The sequence below is a fragment of the Apodemus sylvaticus genome, chromosome 20 (assembly GCF_947179515.1).
Source record: "Apodemus sylvaticus chromosome 20, mApoSyl1.1, whole genome shotgun sequence".
NCBI lineage: Eukaryota > Metazoa > Chordata > Mammalia > Rodentia > Muridae > Apodemus > Apodemus sylvaticus.
Genome location: NC_067491.1, coordinates 59179197 through 59205652, shown reverse-complemented (window position 1 = coordinate 59205652; position 26456 = coordinate 59179197). Strand labels below are relative to the sequence as shown.

Below are 26456 nucleotides of genomic sequence, written 5' to 3'. Positions count from 1 at the left end.
TATTATTGTATTTAAAATATTTATTATACATGTTTATTCATTTTGGGGACTGGATGAGCATTAGTTTAGCCTCAGAAAGTTGATTTATTCTTTCATAATGTGAATTTAGGGAATCAAGCTCAGAATCTAAGATTTGGTGAGCAGAACATGTACCCAAAAGCCATCCTTGAATCATATTTTAATTTTTATGTGACTGTTAAAACTATAGTGAACTGGCCAAGTTCAGTTTAGTTGAAGAATTATGTGAACTATGTTTTAAGTAAAATTTTGCTCCTATCGTGTCTTTCATCCCTAATGTAATGGAGGGTGTTCCTCTCCGGCCTGAACAAAATAATGTAGCATTTAGGGGCAAATATTAGGATTAGAAGGCTTGCACTAGAAGCCAAGATGGAGAACATTTCCATAGCAACCATGACCTTCCCACTGGTGCTGTGGTAGACAGGGAGGAATGTGACCCAGACAGCGCAGAACACCAGCATGCTGAAAGCCAGGAACTTGGCTTCATTAAATATATCTCAGGCAGATTCCTGGACAAGAAAGCCATGGGGTAACTACCAAAGGCCATGACTCCCAGGTAGGCCAGAGTGCAGTGGAAGGCAATAGCTGAGCACTTGTTGCATAACATGATGATGTGTCCGTGTTCAGAATGAGCATCCATGTCAGTAAATGGAGGGGATGTTCCCAGCCATATGCCAGAGAGACATACTTGTATCAGAGTGCAAAATGGAATGGTGAAATAAGGGACCTGTGATATCAGCACCAATCTTAACTTTCTTCCTGGAGCTGTAATCTTGAAGGCCATAACTACAGTGATAGTTTTGGCCAATACAGTAGATAGAACCACAGTTAACAGAAGTCCAAACAAGTTCTGTTGCAGGATACATGTGGCTGTGCTTGGAATGCCAATGAATAGCAAGGGACAGAGGAAACACAGGGCAAGGGTGATAAGCAGGATGTAACTGAGAGATCTGTTATTGGCCTTGACAATTGGAGTGTCTCTGTGTTTTACAAAGACTCCAATAACGAGAGCAGTGAGTGCAGACAATCCCAGGGACATGAGTGTGAGTACCTTTCCCCAGGGATTATTAAAGGCCAGAAAGGTGACAATTTTCTTGAGGCAGTGTCTCTTCTCTGCATTTGCATAATGAGTCTCTGGACACTTTACACATTGTATTGTACCTGATAGAAATTCAGTTGGTTATGCAGATATGATCAAGTTTTCACTTTATTCTAATTCTATTTACTGTATCAACTCTTTGGATTTTTATCAAACTCATGTTGCCTTGTTAATTTACATGTAAAGAAAGGCATATTCTAAGTCAAATAATCCACCAAGTAAGGTTTATAGTCCTTTCATAACACGACATGAGAAAAAGCAACTTATGGAATAAGGGATATATTTCACATTATACCTAATAAATAAATATATCACTGAAAAAACTTGGCAGGAACTCAAGGTAAGATTTGGAGGCAAGGAATGAAGCTGAGTACATGCAGTTGTGGTACTCCTGGACCTTCATTTACTGCCTTGCTCAAACTGGTTTGTCATGTAGCTCAGGGTCATGTTCTCAGATGTGGCACCAAATACATTTGCTTAGGGAAGGCCACAGAAGTTACTAACCAAAGATATGTCTAAGAGGCTTGCATATAGGTCAGTTCTTGAAGATATTTTTTAATTGTGGTTTCTTTTTGTCACATAAATCTAGATTTTGTCAAACTGACAATGAAAATATGCAGAATACCACATCCCTATAAACCTTTTATTTTAATTGTATGCTGAGCTAGTCTAATGTTCTTCTATGTTTTTTAACAAAGTCTCCTGTTCATAATTCCTGATAATTAAAATGAGAATTTCAACCACTTGAGTACTTATTTACACAGCTGAAAGTAATTCAGTCCTTCTACAAATTCTCATATTTCTTAATTTCCAGGAGATTATTTGAATTCAATTATAAGAAATATAATCCTCTGATTTCTTGTCTAAAATGATGGTAGTCTGAGGTGCATGACACACATTTATATTTATTGATAACATCCTTCTGGCTTGACAATTTTTTCATTCTCATGTGGATGTTGATTGGATACCACTAAATACTTGTTCAAACCTTTTTCTTATCCTTCCTCTCCCACATTCATTTCTGTTGGAAGAGACATCTTACATGTGTTAGAGTACATATGAGGATGTCAGAGAAAAGCAAGCATGGTATAATTCTCTCATATACTTCTGGGTTCTACAATCAAATTCAGTTTGGTGTGTGTATGGGGAGGTCTAAGTTTCCTTATATATTGAGACAACATCATGACTATTAAATTACCAAAGTTTTGGAAAATTTCAATACTGAAAGTTTTTCAGAAAAAAAAATTATGTGATAATTAAAAATATGCTTTCTTTGATTTTCTAGAACAAAATTTAAAGATGAAATACTTGAGAGTTAAACTCAGAAGAAAGCAAATATATGTTTCTGATGTTATTTAATGTCATATTTCATTTTGGGGTATACCTTCCAATATTTTAATGAAGGTTTCATTTCAAGAGCTATTTTAGTTTTTTCATAAGGAATATAGAAAGACTATAAACTTTTACTTTTTTTGACCATCAACTCTTTTTTTGCATATCTTATTTATACTTTCTTATAAACTCCTGCCAAAATAGTTAACATATTCTCAATATGTCTTTTCATGGTACTATCCTATTCTTATGTTAATCTATTCTCCTGTTTTTAGATTATTTTTATTTCTGTGTTATATTAGTTTGTGATTAGTGTATTGTATAAAGAATGTAAGCTAATTTATTAATGGCTATTGACCTGTAACATACAAAATATACTTTGTGTATGATTTATGATTTGTCTTGTAATACAGCTTTACTATATTCTCCTATAATTGCCAGTAATTTTTTAGGTTTTGAGTGTTCAAAAGAAGTTTGCTGTATTTTTTAACCAATAAAAAAATGGTGATTCTTCCATAGGTAAATAAGTTCTTCATTCTTTTCCATTCCACCAAATATACATATCTCTGTACAGTCTAAATCTATCTCTGCAATGATGAAAATCTTTTGAGGTAACCTGTGATATGATTCTTCTATAACCATATCAAACTCATAAGTGAAATTACTAAGTCCTCAATATGCATAGAGCAACTATACCAAGTTAACAGTTAGGCAGTTTTGCAGGTCCTATCTTGCGTCTATATATGTTCCCAAGAAAGAACTTAAGTCTAGTCTTTTTATTAGGAAATAATGGAAATTTATAGAAAAGGCAAAAAAAAATCACCACCCTATCCTCACCAGAACTATACAGGTTATACTAGGCTCCTGCACTCATTATCCCTTCCCTCTGAGACCTACAGGTCATGCCAAGCTGTGCTGAGTAATTTGCTTTCCCAGGCAGACCTCAATTTTTCCTACTGCCCCTCTACCCAACTTCATGAGACCAGCTGATCTAGAACCATACAATCTAAGAATACCTCCTTGAAGTCTGTCATGCCAGGATCATTGAGGTTAGCTCCACTTCCAGTACATAGTATAACAAGCACATACCTGACTAAAACTATCTAGATGGCTAAAGGCCCATAAAAGAATATAAACCACAAAAGCCAAGTGAAATATGATACCAACAGAGCACACCTATTCTACAAGGCCAACCCCTGGATTTCCTATTATAAATGAAGCACAAGAAAATAACCTTAAATGTCAGGACATGGAAGCATTCTATTCTGGATAAGCTAGGTTTCAACTCCGGTGACCGAGGGGATTTAATCCAGGAGCGACAGAAGGCTGTTTGTCCATGCTCCCAGACACTAGGCTGACACTACGAGGCCCTCAACTCCATAATTCTGTGGCCATCAGTCACATAGTGCTACATTCCAGGCTGCTAGTATTCTGTCTGGAATCTACCCCATAGCTAGGTTTGCCCTGCCTCACAGTTATGTGGTAACAGCCAGGTAGTCCAGCCCACCATGAAAGAAGCTGCTTGAGCCATCCTCTTGTGCTCTTCCTCTTCCTCTTCCTCTTCCTCTTCCTCTTCCTCTTCCTCTTCCTCTTCCTCTTCTCTTCTCTTCTCTTCTCTTCTCTTCTCTTCTCTTCTCTTCTCTTCTCTTCTCTTCTCTCTCCATCTCCCTCTCTTATATTTCTCTTTTCCTATTCTCTTCACCCCCTTTCCACGTAGCTGGCTTCTACTTCCCCACCTTTTCTCTTTTCCTCTACTTTCTAAAAGAAAGCTTTAAAATCATGGGCAGTCTCTTTTCATCTAAACCCACGGTACTGGAGCAATGGAACAGACGACTCAGCATCTCCAGCAACCAGACTAGATCACGGAATCCCACCTCCACCCCAAAAGGCTCTCCTCAAGAGGCACCCAGGCCCCACAATTAAAGCAGTCTTATAAGGATGATAAAGGCCTTTAAATGGGAACTGAATAAATCCCCTAAAGAAATACAGGAAAATACAATCAAGTAGGAAAATCTTTTTAAAGAGGAAATAAATCCCTTAGAAATACAGGAAAATAAAATTAACAGGTAAAGGAAATAAAACTGTTCAAGACAGGAAGTAGAAACAGAAGCAATAGAGAAAGCAAAGACTGAAGAATTCTTGAACATAGAAATCCTAGGGAAGAGAACAGGAACAGCTAATTCAAGCATCAACTACAGTAGTCAAGGGATGGCAGAGAGAATCTCAGGCATAGAAGGAACAATATAAACTGAAACATAAACCAAATATGTGTATATATATATATATATATATATATATATATATATATATATATATATATATATATAAAAGATCTATGATGCAGAACATGCAGGGAATCTGGGATATTATGAAATCACTTAACCTAAGAATAATATGAATATAAGAAGGTAAAGAGTCCAAGCTCCAAGGACTAGAAAGTATTTTAAACACAATCATAGAAGAAACAATTTCCAATCTGAAGTTACAGATGCTTATACACACACAAGAAGATTTCAGAACACAAATTATACAGGACAAGAAAAGAAAATCTCCCCTGGACAAAATAATCAAAAAGTGAAATGTGAAGTAAAGAGAAAGAATATTAAAAGCAACAAGGGAATGAAGCCAAACAACATACCCAGACAGACCTACTAGAATTTTACTTGACTTATTAACAGAGACTCTAAAAGCTAGAAGGGCCTTCACAGATATCTTACAACCTATAAAAAAATATCAGAGAGGACAACCAAAACTACTATATCCAGCAAAACTCCCAATCACCATTGATAGAGAAAACATGATGTTTCTCAGCATAGAGCACTTAGACCTCCCTTTTACCTGTTTGGAAGAACATGATGCTGGGACTGACTCTTAGCTGGTCTGCTACAGTGAAGACTCCAAATCCTGATCCATCCTGAGGACTCCCTATACTCAAGTATAAGACTCTTAGCTGGTCTGCCCACTGTTAAGATACAATATACTGATGCATCCTAGAGGACCTGCTGAAATCAGAGCAGTAGAGGACCTGCTGCACTCAGAGCAGTTGAGGATCCACTGCAGTCAGAGCAGTTGGACAACAGCTTAACTGCTCCACTAAGACCCAACAGTCTGAAGGCCTCACAGGAGATCTACTGCAGCCAGGACAACCGATCAGCAGGTTTTCTGCCCTGGTGAAGAGCCCACAGTTTGTCTGCTTCACAGGTGGTCTGCTACAGTCAAGGCTGCAGGCCTAATAGAAGACCTGAAGCAACCCAGGGACAAAAGAGGCAGACTCCAGACAGTCACTCAGACCAACTAATATCCAGATGTAAATACCAGGAATATCCAGATTGTAAAAGCCAAACACAAGATCTTAAGATACAGAAGCCAAAATATGTGGGCATCATCAGATCCCAGTTCTCCCACCATAGCAAGCCCTGAATACAACAGCAAACCTGAAAATTAGGAATCTATCCTAAAATCCTATCTCATGAAGATAATAGAGTCCTTTAAGGAAAATATCAATAACTCACTGAAAGAAATACAGGAAAACACAGGTAAACAGGTGATGGAATTGAATAAAATGATCCAAGACCTAAAAGGGGAAGTAGAAACAATAAAGAAAACACCAATGGAGGCAAACCTGGAAATGGAAAACCTAAGAAAGATGTCAAGAATTACAAATGTGAATATCACCAAAAGAATACAAGAGATAGAAGAATCTCAAGTCTAAAAGATAACCATAGAAGAGATTGACACAACTGTGAAAGAAAATTAAAAACAAATAAATCCTAACCCAATGCATGCAGAAAATTCAGGACATAATGAAAAGACCAAATCTAAGAATAATCAGAATAGAGGAGAACAAAGATCCCCAGCTCAAAGGACCTGAACATGTCTTCAATAAAATCAAAGAAGAAAACATCCCCAACTTAAAGAAAGAGATAGTCATAAAGGTACAAGAAGCCTATAGAACATCAAATAAATGGTACCAGAAAAGAAAAATCCTCTTGTCACATAATAATCAAAACACTAAACACACAGAACAGAGAAAGAATATTAAAAGCTTCAAGGGAAAAGGGCCAAGTAACATATAAAGATAGACCTATAAGAATTACTTCAGACTTCTCAATAGAGATTCTGAGAGCCTGAAGAGCCTGGTCAGAGGTCACCCACACTCTAAGAAAACTTAAATGCCAGCCCAGGCTACTATACCCACAAAACTCTCAGTCAACATAGATGGGGAAACCAAAATATTCCATGACAAAAATCAAATTCAAACAGAGTCTATTTACCAATCCATGTCTACAGAGGATCCTAGAAGAAAAACTCCAACACAAGGAAGGTGCTTGCACCAAATAAAGGACAGATATTAAGCATTTCATAGCAAAGCCAAAAGGATAGAACCACAAGCACATAGAGTCACCAACAAAAGCAAACATATCAGGAGCCAACAGTCATCTCTCTTTAACATCATTCAATATTATCATTCAATATTTATGAACTCAACTCACCTATAAAAAGACATAAGCTAACAGAATGAATATTCAAACAAGATCCATACAGTAAATACACTTCAAAAACAAAGACAGTTTCTATCTCAGAGTGAAAGAATATAAAAAGGCCTTCTGAGCAAATGGTCCCAGGAAATGAGCAGGAGTTGCCATCCTAATATACAATAAAATATAGTTTTTACCAAAAGTCATAAAGTGTGATGAATAATGACACTTCATGTTCATCAAGGGGAATATCCACCAAGATAAAAATCTCAGTGCTAACCATCTATGCTCCAAATGCAAGACCACCCACATTCATAAAAGAAACTTTATTAAAGCTCAAAACACACAATGTACCCCACACATTAACAGTGGGAGGCTTCAACACCCAACTCTCACTAATGGACAGGTCATTGAAACAGAACTAAACAGAGACACAGTGAAACTAAGAGAGGTCATAAACCAAATGGATTTAACAGATATCTATAGAATATTTCACCCTATATCAAAAGAATACATCTTCTTCTCAGCACTTCATGGTACCTTCCTTAAAATCGACCATATAATTGGTCACAAAATAACCCTCAACTGATACAAGAAGACTGAAATAAAATCACGCATCCTATCAGATCACCATGGCCTAAGGCTTGTCTTCAATAACAGCAAAAACTACATAAAGCCCAACTACATATCATTACTCAATGATAACTTGGTCAGGGAAGAAGTAAAGAAAGAAATTCATGATTTCCTGGAGTTCAATGAAAATATTGACACACCATACCCAAACTTATGGGACACAAGGAAAGCAGTGCTTAGAGGAAATTTCATAGCACTAAGTGCCCTGGTAAAGAAACTGGAGAGGTCTTACACCAACAACTTAACAGCACAACTGAAAGCTCTAGAACAAAAAGAAGCAAACTCACCCAAGAGGAGAAGACAGCAGGAAATAGTCAAACTCAGGGCCATAATCAACCAAATGCAAACAAAGAAAACAATACAACAATCAACAAAACCACAAGCTGGTTATTTGAAAGAATCAACAAGATAGATAAACCCCTAGCCAAACTAACTAAAGGGCCAAGACCCATTATCCAAATTAACAAAATGAGAAATGAAAAGGGAGGGATAACAACAGAAATGGAGGAAATTCAAAAATTCATCAGATCCGATTATAAAAGCCTATACTCAACAAAACTGGAAAATATAGATGAAATGGATGGTTTTCTAGACAGATATCACATACCAAAGTTAAATCAAGAGCAGGTAAACTATTTAAACAGCCTCATATCACACAATGAAACAGAAGAAGTCATTAAAATTTTCCATCCTAAAAAAGCCCAGGGCCAGATGGATTAAGTGCAGAATTCTACAAAACCTTCAAAGAAGACTTGATACCAATTTTCCTTAAACTATTCCATAAATTAGAAAGATTAGGAACATGACCTAACTCATTCTATGAAGCCCCAATTACTCAGACACCTAAACCACACAAGGAGTCAACCAAAAAAGACAACTTCAGGCCAGTCTTGCTTATGAATATCAATGCAAAAATACTCAATAAAATTCTTGCAAACTGAATCCAAGAACACATCAAAACAATCATTCACCACGATCAAGTAGTCTTCATATCAGTGATGCAAGGTTGCTTTAATATAAAAAAATCCTTTAATGTAATACACTATACAAACAAACTCAAAGAAAAAAATCACATGGTCATCTCCTTAGATGCAGAAAAACAATTTGACAAAATACAACACCCCTTCATGTTAAAAGTATTGGAGAGATCAGGAATTCAAGTCCCATGCCTAAACATAATGCCAAGAAATTTAAAGCAATTTCACTAAAATCAGGGGCAAGATAAAGCTGCCCACTCTCTGCCAACTATTCAATACTTAAGGTTCAAGCTAGAGTAATCAAACAAGCAGATCATGTAGACAGAATGTGCAAAGAAAGAAGTCAAAGTATTGTTACTCACATTTGATAGGACAGAATATACGAGTGACCAAAAAATTCTATCAGAAAACACATACAAAATTAACTAAGAAAATCATTAGTCCTTCTTTAGAGAATGAAATATGGGCTGAGAAAAGCATTCACTAAACAACACACTACAAAATAGCTACAAATAATAATAATAATAATAATAATAATAATAATAATAATAAAAATCCTGATGTAATTTTAACCAAGCAGGAGAAAGACCTGTATGACAAGAGTTCAAACTACTGGAGAAAAGAAAATGAAAAATATATCACACAATGGAAAAACAGTCCAAGATCATGGAATGAAAGAATTAACATAGTAAAAATGGCTAAATCACCAATCTATAGATTCAATACAAGGCCAGTCAGGGTTCCAACAAATTTTTTTAGAAACTTGTAAGAGCAATTTCCAATTCATATGGAAAACCAGAAAGACCAGTATAGCTAACACAATCCTGAACAATAAATGAACTCCTGGAGGAGCTGTACTATAGATCAATAGTGATAAAAAAAACTACATGGAGATGGAATACAGACAGGTTGATTAATATAATCTGATCAAAGACCCACAAGTAAACCCTTATGAACATATTAATATGTACTTATGAACAATTGATTTTGACAAAGAAGCCAAAACCATAGAATAAAAAAAGAAAGCATGTTTTATAACTGATGCTGGTCTAACTTAGTATTTGCATGCAAATGAATGCAAATAGACCCATCCTCATCACCCTTCACGAAACTCATGTCCAAATTTATCAAAGACCTCAACATAAAACTGGATAAACTAAATCTAAGAGAAGAGAAAGTGAGGGTTAGCCATGAACCCATTGGTACAGGAGACAATTTCCTGAACAGAACCTCCATGGCTCAGACTCTAAACAGCTAATGATAAGTGGACCACATGTAACTGAAACCTTCTGTAAGGCAAAGGACACTGTGATTAGGGCAAAATGGGAGCCTACTGATTAGAAAAAGATCTTCCCTAACCCTACATCATATAGATGTCTAACATATCAAATATATAAAGAACTTTAGAAATGAGACATCACCACTACCTACAAAAACAAAGAAATTACCCAAATAATAAATGGGGCACAGATCTAATGGATAATTTTCAACATAGGATACTTGAATGGGTGAGAAGCGCTTAAAAATGTGGACAGGAAATGGGAAATGGGGACAATATTTGAAGTGTAAATAAATGAAATAATCAATTATGAAATAAATATTCAATGCCCTTAATTGTCAGGGAAGTGCAAATAAAAATGGCCCTGAGATTCCATCTTACAACTTTCATAATGGCTAAGATCAAAAACACAAGGGGTAGCACTGCTGGGAAGGTTGTGGAGCAAGGGGGAAGGAAACTCCTCCATTACTATTGGAAATGAAACCTGGTACAACCAGATTAGAAACCAATTTGCTGGTTTCTGAGAAAAATAGGAATAGTTCTTCCTCAAGACCCAACTATCCCAGTCCTAGGCATTTACCCAAAATGTACCCTTTTATATGACAGTGACACTTGCTAAAGCATGTTCATATCTGCTCTATTTCTAATGTCCAAAAATTAGAAACAGCTTCAATGCCCCTTAACTAAAGACGGGATAAGGAATAAGTGGTACATCTACACAGTGGAATAGTATTCAACCATTAAAAACAAGGACATCATGAATTTTGCAGGGAAATGAATGGAACTTGAAAATATCTTCCTGAGTGAGGTGAATAACAACCCAAAGAACCTGCATGGTCTATACTCATATTATTATATGTGGATATTAGCCATAAAATATAGGAAACCTAGACAGCCTCTATCTGTACCTTGACAGATCAACATGCCAACCCAATACCCCACCCTACATTCTAACTCTCCCACAGGATGTCTTTCATAAGCCAGATCACAGACTGACATATCTGGCCCTGGATCCCAAAGACAACTTGTCTCTCTAGAGGTCTTCTCTAACTATGGACACCAGGACACAAGAACAAAGGAGGCCTGCTCTAAAAGGGCCACATAGTGACCTAAGAGGACACTGCACAGTGTGACTTCCAAGACGTCTCCTCTAATATAGGTCACAGAGCTATACATGCTCCCAAGGAGACATAACCAGACTAGTTAACACCAAAGGTAAACAGATGGGAAAAAGAAGCACAAGAACATAAGCAACAGAAGCCAATATAATTTAGCACCAGCAAAACACAGTTCTAGTACCACTGCAAGCCCTGGACACCTTAACACAGTCAAAGAGCTAGCTTCTGACCTAAAATCCCATGTGAAGAGATAATAGAAACCTTTAAGAAAGAAAATAGCAAATCCCTCAAAGAAAGCCAGTTTTTCTCAGTTCAAAAGATGTTAGATAAACTTTCACTACATTTACATTTTTGGTTTCTAATAGTTCTGAGAATGTTCATACACTCTTGGTATTCAGACATTGATGAGTTAATGAGTAATAATATTACATACTATAAATTTGATAGACTGGGCAGTGGTGACACACGCCTTTAATCCCAGCACTTGGGAGGCAGAGACAGGCAGATTTCTAAGTTTGAGGCCAGTCTGGACTACAGAGTGAGTTCCAGGACAGCCAGGGCTACACAGAAAAACCCTGTCTAGAAAAAAAAAAAAAAACTGCAGAAAACAAATAAATTTGAGAACACTGCCTTGGTTGTTGCAGTCATCATAACATTTTCAGATGTTATGTAAGTACAGTTTTAACTTAATTAGTAGATATGGGAATATTAAATTTCTAAATCATCTGTGCTTTACAGAAAATGTTAATTATTTTATAAAGTACTATACAAAAAAGGATTATGTCTTCCAGACTGTTCACCATGCTCTACTTTCATTGTATAACCTATAATTGCTTCTGCATACACTGTTATGAAGAAAACCTGCCTGTAAAATCTTCCATTAAGTTAATTTAGAAGCTTACTTATGCCATAAAATAAAGACAAAACAGAATAAAAACCTCAGTGGGGAAATGAAATGATCTATCTGAGATGCTTGAATGAAATGAGACTGGGATGGAACTACTCTAGCAAAGCTGAAAATATCCAATAATTAACATGTGATTGAAATATGGTGTTAAATTATGAATGCTTAATATTCACAATATTGTCAATTAAATTCTATGCTGAAATGGATCTTTTCTCTGTGTTGTGAGAAAGTGATTTCTTTATTCAACAGTACCTGGAATGGATAAAAAAATGTGAATCAATTATATGCATTATTTAAGGAGAACACACAGGTAAATGATTTAAATTCTTGAAATGAAGTAAGGAATTGTCATGTGGTTCTCTTGCCTAATTTTTCCTTTATCTAAGGTTTGTCAGAGCACTGTAGGAAGGATGGAAAATCCTCTGAGAGACTTGTCCTTCACCTGTCTCATTGGAAATCTCATTGTCTGGGCAAGGACTGCAGTCAAAGCAACAGGCAGGCCTGCCCTCCAGGACAACTTTCCTAAATCCAGGACTACAGCTCTCTCTACAGGTAGACTGAGGAATCTGAAAAATATTTAAGAAAAATGATTAGTACTTCATCAATGTCCCAGTAAAGTATGTGTTTTGTGAAACAAAACATTTATTAATTGATCTTTTACATTTGAGAAAGTAGGTTCTACCTGTGTTACTCCTTGTTTCCATGTAGCCTGATATACAAAGTGCATTCTTTTTAAAACTAAGTCTTAATATTATGAAACTTTGTAAGATATCTAAAGATGTTTGAATTTAGAACCACAAAGGGGTAAGTTAGATTGGAAAATGTTGGGAAAATGTATAAAGAGGGGCAATTTGCACACCAGACTGATTCTGTCCCTGTAATTCCTGCCTCCAAAATTAAGATTTATTTTAATTGTGTCTGCAATCTCTAACATCAGAATGATATGAATTAATTTTATCATAAAAACAAGTGTTTGGGTAGTTGTTGGAAGTATTTCTTATATTCCATTATCTAAGTATTGCTGACCTATACAAAATGTGAGCTGGCATTTTTGGCATTGGAATGAAAATCGAAAAGAAGTTTAGTCAGCAATAGCCAAGGATTCCTGATGTTGGATGAAATCTGCCTGGTTTCCTATAATCACTGCTGTCAATATTTCATGTCATGATGGAATTCACAGTCAAACTGTGATATTAAGAGCAGAACCCTTCATTCCTCACATGAATTTTGTTGCATACAATTTTGGAACAAGACACTTAAGTATAAAAGTGACACACACTGACTTCATATTTTTGTTCAGCTAAGGCTAAAAAAAAGTCTGTTTGAAAATTGACTGTTATTATGTAAATTTGTTGATTTATTTATGGTTTGTATTGTTGCGAAAAAAACACACCAACAGCAAATTGTGGACAGACCTCTACACTTAACAAAGACACTTGGAGTTAATACAAATATGCTTCAGGTGTTTTGTTACAATCATATCAGAAATGACAATTTCATATCCTTTTTAAATTAGCAAAATAATTAGATAATTTTAAAATACTGGAAACATCCACCAGAATAAGTAAGTAAATGACTTTCTATTGATAGTTATTACTATATTTGTGATGGTGATAAATATAGCCAAGGATCATTAGATCCAGTATCATATATTATTTAGTTTTATTAGAGTCTCTTAATAAGAACCACACCAACCTCAGTAAATCCTATGGGCCAGTTAATGATGTGTTCAGATATAGAAATTTGTTCTCTCTTGGGAGCACTTGGATCAAATGTACCCACTTTCACTAAAAGTGAAAGACCTGTGGGGAAATTCCAAACATTGGAAATATCATTCTCCGTATCGGGCTTCCTTTTCCAGTCTAGAATGACATGGTCACCAACAGGATTTTTCACAGCAATATTTTTCAGAAAAGGGTGAAGCTAAAAGATATGTGAAATCCTGTGATGAAATTGTAGTTACAGAGTTATAACTAAATTATATATAAGATAAGTGAATACAAATTGGCAAAGAAGTCAAGGTATCACTATTGGGAGATGATATGACAATATACATAATCTACCCACAAAATTCTTCCAAAGAACACCTACAGCTGATAAATAATTTCATCAAAATGGCTTGATATAAAATTAACTCAAGCAAATCAGTAGCCTTCATTTGAACAAAAGATAAATGGGCTGAAAAAGGAAATAGGGAAATAAAGCCCTTCACATTATCACAAATAATACAAAATATCTTATGGTAACCCTAGCCAAACAAATGAAATATCTGCATTACAAGAATATCAAGTCTCTCAAGATAGAAATCAAAAAACCTTATAAAACAGAGAAATCACACATGCTCATGGAGTGATAGGATTAATGTAGTATAATGTCCATCCTATCAAAAGAAATTTTCAGATTCTCTGCAATCCCACAAAAATTCCAAAACAATTTACCAAAGGTATGAGATGAAAAATTCACTGCTTCATGAAAAAAAGAGAGGATAGTGAAACCAATTAACAATAAAATAACTACCAGGGGAATCACCATCCATGACTTCAAACTCTACTATAGAGCAACAGTGATTAAAAACTGAATGCTATTTTGTATAGATACAAACATGTAAATAAATGGAATAGAACTGAAGACACTGTCTTAGTCAGGGTTTTTATTCCTGCACAAACATCATGATCAAGAAGCAAGTTGAGGAGGAAAGTGTTTATTCAGCTTACACTTCCACACTGCTGTTGATCACCAAAGGTGGTCAGGACTGGAACTCATGCAGGTCAGGAAGCAGGAGCTGATGCAGAGACCATGGAGGGATGTTTCTTACTGGCTTGCTTCCCCTGGCTTGCTCAGCCTGCTCTCTTATAGAGCCCAAGACTACCAGCCCAGGGATGGCACCACCCACAAGGGGCCCTCCCCCCTTGATCACTAATTGAAAAAATGCCCCACAGTTGGGTCTCATGGAGGCATTTCTCCAAATGAAGCTCCTTACTCTGTGATAACTCCAGCCTGTGTCAGGTTGACACACAAAACCAACCAGGACAATTGACCCCTTGTCAACTTGACACACAAGCACGTCACTATTAAGCCTCAACCCGTACTTTCTTATTCATCCCCATGATCTAAATAACTTTAAAAGTCTCACAATCTTTACATATTAAAAGTTGAATCCCTTTAAAATGTCCAATATCTTTTTAAAATTCAGAGTCTTTTAAATATTCAAAGTCTCTTAACTGAGGACTCTACTAAAATATTTTCTTCCTTCAAGAGGGAAACATATCAGGGCACAGTCACAACCAAAAGAAAAACTCAAACTCCAATGGTTCAATGTCTGGGATCCAACTCACGATCTTCTGGGCTCCTCCAAGGGCTTGGGTCACTTCTCCAGCTCTGCCCTTTGTAGCACACACCTTGTCTTCTAGGCTTCAGCTGCCTGTACCCCACTGCTGCTGCTGTTCTTGGTGGTCGTCGCATGACACTGGCATCTCCAAAACACTGCTGTCTTCCACTGTAACTAGGCTTCACCAATAGCCTCTCATAGGCTTTCTTCATGGTGACAAGCCTCTGCTCCTATGCATGACCCCTTCAGTCCTGGGCCATCAACTTCAACAGAGATTGTACCTCACCAGTGGCCTTCCGGGGCCTCTCACAGTGCCGAGTGCCTCAGCTGCTCTTCATGATCCTTCATGCCATCAAAACCAGTACCAACTGGGTGACTCTTACACGGTACCAAATCCAGCCACAGCACAAAGTACAACTGTGGCTATCTCTGGAACACAGCCTCTGAGCTCTCAGAAAACACTTCCTAGAAGTTTTCACCTCAGTGATACTGGTCTCTTCTTAATCACTGTTAATTTCTTAGCTCCAGCTAACCAGCATCAATAGTTCCACTAACACAAAGGTTTGCTTAAGTGGTTCTGGTATCTTGTTAATCACAGCTGATTCTTCAGCCCCAGCTAACCAAACCCACAGAATCTTCACAATCAAAAGAGCAATGGCCCTGAGAAGAGTCTTAAATTTTCCCTCTGAAATTTCACAAGCCAGGCCTCCATCTTCTGCACTGTTCTCAACATTATCTTTTAAGCTTCTACAGAACATTCTACAGAACTTTCAACACCGAATGGAACATCTACCCAAATGTTCTAAAGACCTTCCACAGTCCTCCCCAAAACATGGTCAGGTTGTCACAGGAATACGCCACTATGCTGGTACCAATTTGTCTTAGTCAGGGTTTCTATTCCTGCACAAACATCATGACCAAGAGCAAGTTGGGGAGGAAAGGGTTTATTGAGCTTACATGTCCATGCTGCTGTTCATCACTAAAGGAAGTCAGGACTGGAACTCAAGCAAGCCGATAAGAAACATCCCTCCATGGCCTCTGCATCAGTTTCTGCTTCCTGACCTGCTTGAGTTCATGATACATGCCTCTCAAGTCAGCCAAACAAATACAACTCCAGAAGACCACTCAGCCAGGCACTCCGGTTTTAATTAATTCCAGATGTAGTCAGGTTGACTCTAAAAAACATCTTCAATATCTTTACCTTTTATTCACCTTCCCCTGGTAATTACAATTCTACTAAAATCTAGTCTTTAAGTTGTATCTAGATTTCTTTTTCTTTCCTTTCTTTTTTCTCTCTTTTTCTTTTGTTCTTTCTTTTGTTCTTTATTTTTTTAATATTTTTATTTTCTATATTCTTTGTTTACATTCCAAATGATTTCCCCTTTCCCGGATCTCCCCCTCCACATATGTCCCATAAACATTCTTCTCTCCATCCATTCTCCAATCACCTCCCTCCTTTTTTTCTCTGTCCTTATATTCCCCTCCAATGCTAGATCAATCCTTTCCAGGATCAGGACCTTCTCCATACTTCTTCATGGGATTCATTTGTTATGCGATTTGTGCCTTGGGTATTCAGGGCTTCTGGGCTAATTAATATCCACTTATCAGAGATTGCATTCCATGTGTATTCTTTTGTGACTGGGTTACCTCACTTAGGATGATATTTTCCAGATCAGAACATTGGCCTAAAAATTTTGTGAATTCATTGTTTCTAATTGCTGAGTAGTAATCCATTGTGTAAATATACCACATTTTCTGTATCCATTCCTCCTTTGAGGGGCATCTTGGTTCTTTCCAGCTTCTGGATATTATAAATAAGGCTGCTATGAATATAATGGAGCATGTGTCTTTATTGCATACCAGGGAATCCTTTGGTATATGCCCAGGAGAGGTATAGCAGGGTCCTCCGGAAGTGTCATGTCCAGTTTGTTCTTTTTTCTTATTTTTTAGAATCTGCATCCTGATAACATCTTGCCCTCCTGAGGCACTTCTCCCATAATCTCTACCACTATCCTTTCATTCCTGTCTCCTCTGAGAGGGTGGAGATCCCCTCCAACCCAATGTGTACCCCAACAGTTGGATATCAAGACTCTGAAGAACTAGGCACATCCTCTAGAACCTTGATTTTCCTAGTGAGATCTCAGCAAGAAAAATATCCCTCTGTGTTTCTACCAAACGCAGAATTATTTTGTTAAATGAAATCTTCTACAGGTCCACTCATCATGTACATAGTACACATGTGAGAACATTGATAAGTAAGCATTGTAATGTATACTACCTCTTATAAATTATTAAAAAGTAAACAAGGACCTACATAACTACTTTGAAAGCTTTTAAAGCAGTGTGGGGAAAGTGAGGGGGTTAGGTGGGTTGGGAAGAGGGACATCTTGGATTCAGGGGGTGGGAGGATGGGTTGGGTTTTACTGGGAGGGGGAAACCAGGAAAGGGTATAACATTTTAAATGTACATGAAGAATATATTCAATACAAAGAATATGATGTCATATTGCTGTTAAAATACAATGAAGGACAAATTACCTGCCAGGGGAATAACATAGTCCTCTCATTATAAGTCTGTGGTTGAAATTGTACTTGATTGAAAATCATCTCATGTAGACTGTGGGCCACTGCATACACAGCATTGTACACGTTGTAACTCTCTTCAGTCATGATCATTTCAAAAATATTCCCTGGCAACAATTCCAAGGAGGCATTGGGCAGACATGTTTCAATGACTTTACAATCAGATTGCAAAAGTGAGCAATTGAAATACTTGTTCCACAAGGCATGAAGGAAAATGTCTTCTGGGTATTTGAAAGGGGTGGCTTCCCGCACAAAATTAGTGAAGCCAAAAATCTCCCCATGATGGGGTGAAAAACTGAGAGCGCCATGAGATAATTCTAGCATGGTATATTGCTCAAATTTTTGGCCAACCCATTTTGAGCTCATGACCCAAACTTTTTTCATTATGTGCTTACTATGTCTATTTTTTATTACAGTTAATATAAAAGCAATGGATCCATAAACTACAATCACATTTACTGATGACTCTAGAATATGCATTTGATTATGGACTTTCAACGAGTTTAGGGATTCCCCCCACAATGATACTGTTTCCGTAAAAGCTATGCAGACTGTATTCTTGTCCAGTTCCTTTCTCAAGTCTGACAGAAACTGAGCCCCTCTGTGGTCATCTGTGCTGAGAAGTCCCACCCAGGTCCAGTTGAAAAGAAGCATTAAAGAGGCAATACCAGACAACAGAGATGTGTCTTTGGAGGCCACTTGATACAGAGATGGAAAATGGTTTCTGTCAATCTGACTGTGATCAAAAGGCCCAAAAGTAAGCTGAAAAGAATGAAGTATTTATTGATTGATTTTTATTGAGTATTTTCTTTATTTACATTTCAGATGTTTCCCCTTTCCAGGTCTCCCCTTCAGAATCCCCATCCAATCCCCTTCACCTACCTCTATGAGGGTGCTCCCCCACCCACTCCTGTCTTCCCACCCTACACTGGGACATTGAACACCCTCAGGCCCAATGGTTTCTCCTTCCACTTATGTCCAATAAGGCCATCCTCTGCCACATATGTGGCCAGTACCATGGGTCTCTCCATGTGTATTCTTTGGTTGGAGGTCCAGTTCCTGGGATCTCACAGGGTCTGGCCTGTTGACACTGTTGCTTCTTTCATGGGGCCTCAAACAACCTCAGTTCCTTCAGTCACTTCTCCAATTCCTCCTTCAGGGACCCCTGTGTTCAGTCCAAGCCCCAAACTAAAATGAAAATATGTATGTCTCTAACAGTCTCTATAGTTCTTCTTTTATATTAAGTAATTGAAATCTCTCCATATTATTTTGAAAAATGTTAACATCTGAGATAAAAGAAATGGATGCCAATCACTCACATCACTTGAACTCACCTGAGGAAATTTGTAGAGATCCAACACCGTCCCAGTGTTTTCAGATGTTTTCCATAATATTCCAGTAAGGGCAGCAGCTGATTTGCTATTTTTTCTACAGCTGTAATTGGGGATGAATTTACTCAAACCTGTTAGCCAATAGAATACACTCCTCAGAGCATTCCTTTGAAGATATGACACATTATAAATCTCAAGATCCAGAGAAGTGTTTGGTAAAATATGGGAGTTCAAGTTGATCTCACTGATGGCAAATAATATGGCCAAAACAAGCTGGTAGTTGTGTACATTCATCCTACACAAAAGTATCACAACATATGTATGGGAACCTCATATTAATTGCACCTACAACATTATTCCTATGGCTTCTATGGTTTGACAATTTGGGTTTGCATTAACTGCACACTTTATATCTGCCAATTAATTGTTTCAATTCAAATGGTCTGCTAAGACATTTGTAGTTGAAGCAATACTAAAGTGGAAATGTTAGTTATAGACCTCAGAGAACTTGCAGTCATGAATTTTTGGAGGTGGAAATATAACATAATTCTACCATAGAATGAGATAGATTCCGTCATCCCATATTCATTATCTTGTCTCTAGCCTCCAGAACTATGTAAAATAATTGTTACTTCATTAAGCCACTGGGTTTTGTGGATATAGTTTCTTAAAAGAACACACATATTGAGTTCAATCTACCTGGGGCAACATCTGGCTTTTGTCCAATTACCTATTTACCATACTTTGTATATGCGTGCCAGTGTTTCTGAATCTGGTACAGTTAGATATACATCTATTTTTGTTAACACATATCAATGCCCGTGCATGAAATGCATGTGGTACCTTCTTAAATTTGACAGCGTTTCACAGTTCTCTTCAGATTTTGTGTCTTTTTTGACACTCTTATATATGCCATCGAAGATGCTTGGAATTTTCGTGTTTCATCTTCCCATATCACTGTAATAGTACTTCCAGTGTAATTGGGCACTGTCATTCCAGTATGATGTAAGCTCTATGAATCTGATCTCATGTTCCTCACCTCTATTGTAACTATTCTCTATGCTGTGGCATTCCAACACATTTCAAATTAATGACATCTAGTGAATCATTAGAAAACTTATACTTGGAAAAGCAAAAGCTTCATGTATATGGAGACAAACGGATACACTTTCAACATGGTGTGAGCATGTCTAAGCTCTGTCGCAGTTACCTGGCAACAGCCAGGTGTGCCTGACTCACTATCAAAGGGGCTGCCTGTCTGCTCCTTGCTCTTGCTCTGTCCTCTTATTCCTTCCTCCCTCTCTCTCCACATGCTCATGTCTGGCCTCCTCCTCCTCCTCCTCCTCCTCCCCGCTCCTTTTCCTCTTCCATCTCTCTCTCTCTCTCTCTCTCTCTCTCTCTCTCTCTCTCTCTCTCTCTCTCTCTCTCTCTCTCTCTCTGCCTTTATTACCCTCTTAATTCCCCCTAGCAATGCCCCAAATTAAACTCTATTCTATACTACACCCTCCTGTGGCTGGTCCCTCAGGGGGAAGGGATGCCTCATCATGGGCTGTCTGAGGCACCCCTTTCCCCCATACCTCACCACACCTCTAGAGAATATATCCCCCTCTCTTTGACATTTTATAAAACAACACGTGTAGTGTTAAAACATTGCTTTCTTAATTTTAATTTTTTCAAATAGATTTTTAGTTGGTGACCTAAAACTCATATACATATGAAGATATTGTTAATTGCTTCATGAAAAGCTGTTTAACTTTTATCTTCTCTGAAATATCCTTTTGCGAGTAGATTAATTCATTAATGATGATGTAGAAAGAAAATGTACACAGAATTTCAAGTACCATATTCTCCTTTTACCATTTTAAACGTAGGGATGGGTGAGGTTTTTAAAGCTATACCATCCCTAGATTCCTTTAAAATGTTTTTGCTTACACACACAAATAAGTGTAGTTCTTGTATCTTAGAAATCACCCATCTAATTAAAAAAAATGAAAGCCAAATGATTTTATAGTCAAATTCTACCACACTCTCAGAGAAGACCTAATAGCATTCTCTGTAAAAATACAAACAAAGGAACTTTCAAAATTCATTTTATCATTCCACCCATCATCCTAATGGAAAACAAGACAAAACTAAAGATTGCAAAGTATAGCTAAAAAAAAAAAAAAAAAAAAAAAAAAAAACCTCAATAAGTACTTGTACTTGCAAATGAATCCAAGGACCATTTAAAATATAGTCCAGTATGATCAGCTAGGTTTCATCTCTGAGATCCAGCAATGGTTTAATACAGGAAAAAAATCACAATGGAATTCACAATATTAACTTCCTGAAAGAACAAAGATGTCCATGATCATCTCATTACATGTTAAAAACATTTAACAAAATCCAGAATCCCTTAATGATAAAAGTCTTGAAGAGATCATGGTGACCAGTGGCATACACATAATAAAGGCAGTTTACAGAAAGCTTATATTTTAGAAACAGTTCCACTAAAACTGGACAAGGTCCTCCACTATCTCCAGCTCAATATAGTACTTGAAGTTGTAGACAGATGAATAGGACAGTATAGGAGTTTAAGGGAAATCAGGTTGAAAAGGAATAAATTAAAATGTCACTATTCACAGATGATATGATAATATACATATGTAACCAAAAATTTATTCAGGGCACTCCTACAGCGAAGCAGGTGAATACCAAACTAATTAAACAATAGCAGTAACCCTTCTATGTAGAAATAATAAACAAGCTGAGAAAGAAAATTGGTAAGTATCACCTTTCACAACAGCCACAAATATTATAACTTATTTTGCTATAAAAATAGCCAAGGAATGAGAAAACATGCATAATGAAAAATGCCAAACTATTGAAGAAGGAAACTGAAGAAGATATCAGAAGACAGAATAATCTCTCATGGTGATATATCAGTAGGATCAAATAGTAAAAATGGCCTTTTAACCAAAGCAATGCCAAGTTTCAATATAATCCCCATCAAAATTTCAAGAAGACTTTTTACAGACCTCTACAGAACAATACTCAATGTCACATGTAGAAACAAAAACCCAGGGTAGATAAATCAACCTCGGACAATAAAAGAAAATCTCAATGAATCACTATCCCTGACTTCTAACTGAACTTTAAAACATTAGTTTAAAAAAAGGAAAATGTGTTAGCATAAATGTAGAAAGATTGAGTAATAGAACTGAAATTAAAACCTTGATGTAAATACAAATACCTATGGACTCCTGATTTCTGATAAATAGTCCAAAAATATACACTTGGGAAAAAGGATTTTCAATGACTGGTTATGGTCTCACTATATGCCAGCGTTTATAGAATGCAAATAGATACACATTTACCGTGTAGAACAAAACTCAAGTCCAAGTGGAGACAACTTTCTGAGCAGACCAGTAATCATGCAGGTAGTATATACTCAAAAGTTAATAAAATAAAAGCTCATGAAAATGATAATTTTCTGTGAGAAAAAGGAAATCATTAATAGGACAAAAGAGCGGTCTTAATATTGAAAAGGATTTTCACCAAGTCTACACCTGGCAGAGAGCTGGTATCCATAATATTTAAAGAATGTGAGAAAGTAGACATCAACAAACCAAATATTTCAATTAAAATAGTGTACAGATATAAACAGAAAATTCTTAAGATAATAATGTCTAATGGCTGAGAAACATTTAAATAAAAGTCCAACATCCTTAAGCGTCAGAAAATGCAAACCAAAATGACTCCAAGATTCCATCATATGCATGTCAGCATGACTAAGATAAAAAACAATGTAACACTTCATGTTGGTGAGAATATGGAACATAGCAAAACACCTTTCATTGATGGCAAACTTGTACAAGCCACTTGTTAAACCATAGGATATTTACTCAAAATATTGTGAATTGATCTACCTGAAGAATCATCTACACCACTCCTAGGCATAAGTAAAAAGGACTCTCCATCCTACTACAAAGGCACTTGCTTAACCATGTTCTTATCACCTTAATGCATATGAGCTAGAGTCAAGAACTAATTTATATATCCCTCAATCAAAGGAAGGATAATAAAAATGTGCTACATTTACATAATGTACTATTAATCAGAGTTTAAAAGATAGCATCATGGGATTTGGAACTGGAAAAAATTATCCCAATGAAGGTAAACTAGACCCAATAACTAAACATGGCATGTTCTAACTTACAAATGGATATTAGCAAGAATGTAAAGAAAGTCATGCTATAATCAACATATTTTGAGAGGCTAAGTAAAAAAGAAGTCTTGGAGAATGCAAGTATCTTCAAAATGTGATAAATGTTAATGCTATATTCTTATAAAGAACTCACTCTTATGTTTAATGTATATACGTGGCTTTTGACTTCCATAATCATTCTGGATTGTTAGATTGTGAATTTAAATGACCTTACACCAAAGATACTACACTTAAATAATCAGGATTTTGAGAGTAGTTGGTTAAAAATCTCCTAGCACCTGATAACATAACCAGCTATATTTTTGCTGAAATAATGTTATAGTTTAATACTGCAACTACAAAAAAAATGGATCAAAGAATCAGACTTCAGTTTTTTTTTTTGTCTGAAATATTTAGGCTTGAGTTTTCAAGCTTGTCTTTCCTCACTTCTGCTTCCAAAATACTTTTCTATTCAAACTGTGTATATCTAGCACTAAAATGTTGAAGAAGGGAATAATATAAAATGAAAATAAAATGATATTCAATTATACACAGATAAATTGAAACATCTGGGTAAGGCCAGCCACACTAAAACACATGAACTTTTGTATTTTTGTAATCATGATGTGTGTACTTGTGCACCTAGAACAAGAATATGAGGAAAATGGACAGAAGAATTTCAGAATAATCCTGTTTCAAAATAACTATGTAATCCCTCACTGTATTATGAAAGATTAAATCAGAAGCATGAATACAGTTTAGCAGATATTAATTTGTATCACTCATATATCCTGTCTTGTACATAACTATATACTTTTAAAATTTGTTACATAAGGCAAATATATTTATCATAATGGAAGAAATAAAAAAAATTCTATCTCATAATTTTATTTCCTTATTGTTGAGACAAGCCATTTTTCAACTCTTCATATTTGAGATTTAAATCTGTTTTACTACAATTGTGTTCTTTCAGGCAGATTTCCACTAACATTGTCTGGAGAGAAATGGTGTACAGTATACAAGGGTGCCAGAGGTAGAGAAAATAGACAGCAGAGAGAAAGAGAAATTAAGTGTAAACTAAATACTTGCAAAATTTAAAAATATACATCACTGGCATATATAGAAGTATAAATGAAATATTTCAACTAACTGTGAAATTTTGTATTAGTCTGATCAACTTATCTATTAAAATTTAAGACAAAATATGAAAACTTATTCTAGTTCTCTAATGCCATACTACTGTTGAATTATTCCCCTTCTGCACGTTCTTGACCCAATAATCATACCAGGCTGTAGGCAAGTAGTTACAATTTCTCATTCACAAGAATCCACACAGGCTTTCAGCAATTTTCTAGCAACTGACCACAAGCTAGACATTAATAGTATATTTTTCCACCTGTTGAATTCAGAGTTGAGCACATGCTTTGTTTCTCCATGTGAGGTCTTTAGTTTATGTATATCACACCATGATAGAAATATTAGCATGATACAACATACACTTTGTTGCTTTTAAAAACTATTACACACCATTATTTCTCTCTAAATTCACCAATGAAATTGAAGCAAACTATATGTTTAGATCTGCAGTCCTAGCAGATTTAAGGCTTCCTGAAGAAGAGTTCCCAGGGGACATAACCTCATAAATTATGTTTGTATGAATAAATTCATACAGTCATGTAATGTATAATGGAAATACACAGATTGAGTAGGGTTAAATGGCTAACAATGTCCATCAGATGTGTGAAGTAATTACTTTCAGTACTTTGTAAATTTTAAGGGTATAAAATAGTAGTGAAAATAGATAAATTTTTAATTCAGACCTTACTATACCCAAATCTTAGGCAGCTTATACAAACAACATCTACTAATCTAGAACAGGAGGAGGGACTCCAAAGTCACAGATTATGATCTCTAACACAATCATGACTGGAATCCCCTGAATACCTGAAGTGCTGTCAAGCCTCTGTCAACAACAGTGGCTTTAGCACAGAAATGACTTTGTATGTGCTCTGAGTCTGAAGAATTACAGTTAGCACAGGGAAAAATAAACAAATTGCAGCCATGAAATATGAAACATAAAACTCTGAAACGAAAATCTTCTCTTCCTACTTTGGATGGCACAAAGATATCACCAATAAGTTAAACATAATGAGAGGGTCTTAGATGAGAACACATGGAGTTACATAATGAGAAATACTTGCACTAATGTTCAAATCCACACTTAAGTCAGGAAATATGTTTATTTAAAATGAGTCAATACCAAGTACTTACTCTAAATTATTTTCTGTGTCAAAAGATGTTGTTTTCCAATTGATTGTTCTACTTACAGGCAATGCCTTTAAAATTGGAAAAAATGCACCAATGACCGCAGTCCCATCATGCTGTAGTAGGTATTCTGATTCGGTTAGGCAGGAAGGGGTTGCAAAGGTCCAGATGAGGGGAAGCATGTGTACAAACCAGGTGATAAAAAAGCAAGAGCACAGCATATTCATAGATGTTTCTGCCAAGATCAAGGGCATGGGGTGGTACAAACTATGGTGTGTATCATATTTATACATACAGAGTTTACGTTCATGCCTTTGTGGCTATCCATATACTGTTGTCGACTTGATGACTGAGTATGTCACTCTAAGCAGCCTGGGATTTTTTCATGGATTCTTTCCTCCATCCCTTGAGAGGTCGGTAGTACTTTTTGCTTCAGGCTCTCCATCTGGAACACAGCACTCAGTGAAAAACAGATTAATGTTTAAGACAACATATTTTTTTTCCTTCAGCCATACTCAGAATTATTTGTTCTAAGACTTCAAAACCCATGGCCAGATTTTCCTTCTGTGATTTTAGCCACAAGTGTTTACCAAGAAAGAATTCATGTGGGGAATTTTGAAGAAAATGCACCCACATTACAGAGAAGAAAGTTTGTTGGAAAAAATATGGAGCACCAAGCTCTATAAAATTTAATATGCTGATTATTATGTTCCCATTTTACCTTCCTATCTAACTCAGTACTCTAAATCCATTCTGTTTATGATACATATATATCTACAAATGAATATTTCATCAGGTATCTTCTCCAGACACTTTGTGTCTCATTTTCAGGTAATCAGCTGTCGAGGTGAATTTATCACCTCAAATAAATAACTGAATTTCAATGTGGAAAGAATGATGCTAATTTTGTCTCAATTGCTGTT

General features: G+C 36.3%; 1 pseudogene; it reads right to left on the bottom strand.

Moving 5' to 3' along the window:
• Positions 1-248: 248 nt before the first annotated feature.
• On the bottom strand, positions 249-25754 carry LOC127671091 (vomeronasal type-2 receptor 116-like; annotated as a pseudogene).
• Between the last annotated feature and the right edge of the window lie 702 nt (positions 25755-26456).